Genomic DNA, 6,161 nt, shown 5'->3' with positions numbered 1-6,161 from the left:
AAATAAGAAATAATTCATAAATCATAAGGGTACATGTTAATTGATTTTCACAAAATAAATACACCTGGAAACTATCACTCTGGCCAGTGACTAGAATATATTTCCCAACCCAGAAGTCTTGATTGTGCCCCCTTCTAATCGCTAACTACTCTTATGTAAATGATATTATAATTTTTAACCTCAAATATTACTTAGATCTGGTTCAGGAGCAAATTAGGATCTCCACTTTGAATAATAACTTGACATCATCTAATAGATTTGAAATAGCAAAAGGCTGAGTAATACTGCTCTTAGGTATAAATCTGAAAGGAACCTGGGGTCCTTTAAGATGATATGTCCTCATGACAACACAAATACGATTGAGGTCAATGCAGAATTGTTTATAATAGAGAAAAATGAGAAAAAGTCAAAGGTTTACATTAGAAAAATCAATTAATAAATTATTATTGAGTTAAACAAAATAATATATAGAAGTTAGATGTATATTTATCAACTTGGATGGATCTTAAAAATATTCTGCTAAATAAAATATAGAAAAAATTTCCTTTCTGTCCGTGGGCACCACCGAGTAAGCTTCATGAAAGTCTCCCCTCCCACCGCCATCATGTCTAAGTCAGAGTCTCCCAAAGAGCCTGAACAGCTGCAGAAGTTTTAATCGGAGGTTTGAGCTTTGAAACAATTGATGAGAGTCTGAGGAGCCATTTTGAGCAGTGGGGAAGACTTATGGATTGTGTGGTAATGAGAGATCCAAACACCAAGCTCTCCAGAGGCTTTGGGTTTGTCACCTGGGCCTCTGTGGAAGAGGTGGATGCAGCCATGAATGCAAAGCCACACAAGGTGGATGGAAGGGTTCTAGAACCAAAGAGGGCTGTCTTGAAAGAAGATTCTCAAAGACCTGGTGCCCACTTAACCGTGAAAAAGATTTTTGTTGATGGCATTAAAGAAGACACTGAAGAAAAAAAAAAAAAAAAGAAGACACTGAAGAACATCACCTAAGAGATTATTTTGAACAGTATGGGAAAATTGAAGTGATTGAAATCATGACTGACCAAGGAAGTGGCAAAAAGAGAGGCTTTGCTTTTGTAACATTTGATAACCATGACTCTGTAGACAAGATTGTCATTCAGAAATATCGTACTGTGAATGGCCACAACTGTGAAGTAAGGAAAGCTTTACCTAAACAAAAGATGGCTAGTGCTTCTTCCAACCAAAGAGGTTGAAGTGGTTCTGGGAACTTCAGTGGTGGTCGTGGAGGTGGTTTTGGTGGGAATGACAACTTTGGCCATGGAGGAAACTTCAGTGGGTGAGGTGACTTTGGTGGCAGTAAAGGTGGTGGTGAATATGGTGGCAGTGGGGATGGCTATAATGGATTTGGTAATGATGGAAGCAACTCTGGAGGTGGTAGAAGCTATAATTATTTTGGCAGTTACAACAATCAATCTTCAAATTCTGGACCTATGAAAGGAGGAAGTTTTAGAGGCAGAAGCTCTGGCCCCTATGGTGGTAGAGGCCAATACTTTGCCCAACCAGAAACCAAGGTGGCTATGGTGGTTCCAACAGCAGCAGTAGCTATGCAGTGGCAGAAGGTTTTAATTACTGCCAGGAAACAAAGCTTAGCAAGAGAGGAGAGCCAGAGAAGTGACAGGGAAGCTATAGGTTACAACAGATTTGTGAATTCAGCCAAGCACAGTGGTGACAGGGCCTAGCTGCTACAAAGCAGACATGTTTTAGACAATACTCATGTGTACAGGCAAAAAACTCAAGGACTGTATTTGTGACTACTTGTATAACGGGTTATTTTAGTTTCTGTTCTGTGGAAAGTGTAAAGCATTCCAACAAAGAGTTTTAATGTAGATTTTTTTTTGGCACCCATGCTGTTGATTGCTAAATGTAATAGATCATGACGCTGAATAAAAGTGTCTTAAAAAAAAAAACAAGAAATTTCATACAATTCACGGTACAATGGCTTTTAAGTAAATTAAATAAACACACACAGCTATTATATTTTCATGGACTCGTTTATATGAAGTTAAATTTAGAAAGGACTGAAAAAATAAAGCAAATATATAATAGCAATTTCCCATTCAGAAAAAGGTAAGTGAATTCTTGGGGAGGGAGGGCAGGTAAAAATTAGCTCCTCGACTTTACCTGTGATGTTTCATTTCTTTCACATAAAAAAATTAAAGAAATAATTATAAAGAAAACTGGAAAACTGTTACTGTTTGTTAATCATGTTTGAGTACATAAATTTATTTCAGACTCATCTATTTATTTGTAGCTTATCTATTACCAAAATTCTAGAACTTAAAATTTTTTTAATTAAAAATTAATGATGTTGGGGCACCTGGGTGGCTCAGTCAGTTAAGCGGCTGACTTCAGCTCTGGTCATGATCTCACAGTTTGTGGGTTCAAGCCCCACATCGGGCTCTGTGCTGACAGCTCAGAGCCTGGAGCCTGCTTTGGATTCTGTGTCTCCCTCTCTCTCTGCCCCTCTCCCACTTGCACTCTGTCTCTCTCAAAAATAAACAAACATTAATTTAAAAAAAAAATTAATGATGTTAAAAGTCCTTTGGATTTTATTATCTATTTCATTATTTATATTTTTAATCATTCCAACCACATAGACCCAACCTTAAAATGTAAGAATGAGACATTTGTTTGAATTATGAAGTAGTCATGCAAAGGTAAATAACTTTTAAATGATATTGCAATGAATCACTTAATAATACTGAAAGTCACCCCTTCAAAGCTTAATTAGCAGCAAGGGCACTGAGAATTTTTGTCTACTCTTTGTTGAAATTATTGACAACTAATCTAGAAGAGAGATGTGTAGTAAGTAGGCAATGGAAGGTAGATGATAGAGGACTGAATCAAAAGGAAGTTGTATAGTGATTTCCACATCTTTGCAGGAATGGAAAATCTGTCCTTGAGTTTGTAATGACTGTGTCCCTTCTCACTGCCTGGATAGGTTATACGTTTGTGTTTTCTAAAGCTTTTGATGGACTTTCCAGTTCTATTGTTGGAGATCGCTAGAGGAATGAGCTTAAAAGGAAGAGATAAGTACCCTGAAGATGGACTAAAACCAGACGCTATCCAGTTTAGAATTGTTCTAACACAATGCTCCATCATGAAGATAGAAGAAAGCTTGTCTATGGCCCAAGAAATGTCAAGATTAGTGGGGAATATAATGGGTTGCTCTAAAATAATGTATCAGAGCAGCGGCGCCTGGTTGGCTCAGTCTGTTAAGCATCCGACTTCAGCTCAGGTCATGATCTCACAGCTCATGAGTTCGAGTCCCACATCAGGCTCTGTGCTGATAGCCCAGAGCCTGGAGCCTGCTTTGGATTCTGTGTCTCCATCTCTCTTTCTGCCCCTTCTCTGCTCAGGCTCACTCTCTCTCTCTCTCAAAAATAAATGAAAATTTAAAAATTAAAGTAAAATAATGTATCAGGGCAGGTAATGCACATGTAAATGTGGTTTGGCCCTGTCTGTAATTTAAGACAGACTGCTGACTGCCTCGTCATCTCATGAGTTGATTTCATGAGATCTCACGAGTAGATCTTTTCCATAGGAGAGATCTACAATTTAAACCTCAGGATACTTGTAAACATTGGAAAACTACTGTCTACCTCTTCATAAATTATTATGGGGGGAGAGAAATTGCTTTCTGCAAAACAAGTCCCTTTTTTTTTTTTTAGAGCTACATCTTTACACCCACTCAGAAAATTCCTGAACTAAATAAAATTAAGATTTTTTTTAATTCTATCTTTCACACACTAAAAATATGCAAGAGGGGTGCCTTGGGAGGCTTAGTCGGTTAAGCAATCGACTTCAGCTCAGGTCATGATCTCCTGATTGGTGAGTTCTAGCCCTGCATTGGGCTCTCTTCTGTCAGCACAGAGCTGGCTTTGGATCCTCTATCCCCCTCTGTTTGCCCCTCTCCCACTTATGCTTACTCTCTCTCTCTCTCTCTCTCTCTCTCAGAAATAAAATAAACATTTAAAAATATGCAACAATTATGAATTTTATATTTTAAGAATTCTCTATTAGTCTGATGATCAATTCATAGTCAATATCTTAAGAGAACTGTGGTTCTGCTACTCGAAATGTGATAGGATTCAATGCAGAAACTTCAAAATAGGGTATTACATTAACTCCTATGGATGCAGGTTTATCTAACACACCCAGGGTAAGCCTCATTTTGACAGAACATTATTGTGATGGGCAACTGACATTTTTTTTTTTTTTTTTTTTTTTAGAGAGAGAGCACAAGCAGGGCAAGGAGGTAGGTGGAGCGGGGGGGGGGGGGGGGAGGGGGAGAGAATCTTAAGCAGCCTCCTTGGAGCCCTGGGTGGATCTCAATTTCACGACCATGAGATCAGGACCTACACCAGTGTCAAGAGCTGGATGCTCAACCGACTGAGCCACCCAGGCACCCCAGCAATTGACTTTTAATAGAGAACTCCATGAAAGCAATAGCACTTGAACTAAATCAGAATTCAGAGCATACCAGGTACAGGCAATACCTGTTCAAAGACAAGAAAGAAGACATGTTCCAATTTTTCTAACTGCAAATAAGAACTTTCCATTTCCTTTTGTATAACCATAGGATTTTAAAGTGTTTCTAATAGTACTAAAGTCTTTATAATAGGACTTTTAATGGACATATCTTAGGCATTTGGTCTTTCTAAATACACATATTGATCTCACTGGAAATCACTTTGCTTTTTTCTAATCAAGTACTCTATGATTTTTAAAAGTCAGAAAATGAAAGTGTCATAAATTATTGTATTTGTGCAATATTATTATTTGTTTTAGACATGGATAACTGAATTAAGATATTGTTAGATATTTATACATGTTATCCTACATATCTCTGGTTTGGTTATTCTTCTTGTATAGAATTAAAGAACAATGCATCAATACCTTTATCTGTTCTACTGTTGATTGCATATGAATAGTTTCCAATGTGGATCAATTACAAGTAGCATTGATATCAACACTCTTGTACTTGTAACCTGCTATACAATATTACTAAGAATGAACGCAGTGGGTTTTAGGGTATTCATATTTTTAACTTTATATAAAATACCATAAATAAAAAATGTTTAAAAGGAAAATTAAAGAAAAATAAGCTTTTATAATTTCAAAACAGATCCAGAAATTTATGTCAGGATGTCAGTGTGTTGAAAATTTTAATAACGATTTAGAAAGTGGCCTTCTAAGTCACATGACCAGCAACTGTCAAAAATAGGCCTTGGGACTTTTAATAGCAAGTGCAATAGTAAAATTGAGTTCAATTCCTCTTTAATCAATAAATTACTCAAATGAATTAAAACACCATTAGGATACAAAGAAAATTAAAATTTACCTATAAATTTAGAGTGGTTACTGAGCCAGATATAATTCATTTAAATCGTTTTTTTGAACCTAAATATGGATGCACATTGTTTTGGAAAATTAGCACTTAACTATCAGATTAGTTCCTTTATCTTTATAGTCATATTTACCTGTTGGTAGCATATTAGAACAACAAAACAGTGAATTTTATATGGTAAAATGCAATTCCCATCAGTTACCACTATAGAAAAATAAGGATAATAGAGGATCACAACAGCTGGTTCATATTTGACATTTTCTACTTAAAGCCATAAAGTTGATAAAATTACAGGGAAAAAATAAGAATATTTTACTTATGACTGATTTGTTAAATAATAAAATACCATAGAGAAATAGAGTCAGACTTTAGGTAGGTGAATCAATGAAATACAGATTTTTTTTATCAAAGTTTACTATTTCACTTATATAATTTTTGGTTTTTCAAGCAAGATTGAATTTAAAAATCTGAGAAAAACATGTAAAAGGTATATTGTAGCTCTTACTCTTTATGTCATTTTGTCTGGAGAGCTAAAAAGCTAATATCAGATTCATTGCTCTGGAAGAGCTAAGGCCTGACAGTGCTTTTTCCTCTCCTATGGATATGTGAGAGTCCCTTGTTTATAAACATTTCTATAAAAGGAAAAGCAAGGAATTTTAATTCTTTGTACAGCTTTGGAAAAATATGTATTGGGAATGTAATCTAATCTTACCAAAGTAGATATCTATAGTCAATTCTTACCATTTACTCATTCAAAATGCTTTTTTTTTGTGCTTTAAATTTT

General features: G+C 35.7%; 1 pseudogene; it reads left to right on the top strand.

Moving 5' to 3' along the window:
• Positions 1–604: 604 nt before the first annotated feature.
• Positions 605–1,642, top strand: LOC101087324 (annotated as a pseudogene).
• Positions 1,643–6,161: the final 4,519 nt, after the last annotated feature.

This window comes from Felis catus, chromosome B3 (assembly GCF_018350175.1).
Source record: "Felis catus isolate Fca126 chromosome B3, F.catus_Fca126_mat1.0, whole genome shotgun sequence".
Taxonomy (NCBI): domain Eukaryota; kingdom Metazoa; phylum Chordata; class Mammalia; order Carnivora; family Felidae; genus Felis; species Felis catus.
This window is presented reverse-complemented; position numbering and strand designations above follow the sequence as displayed.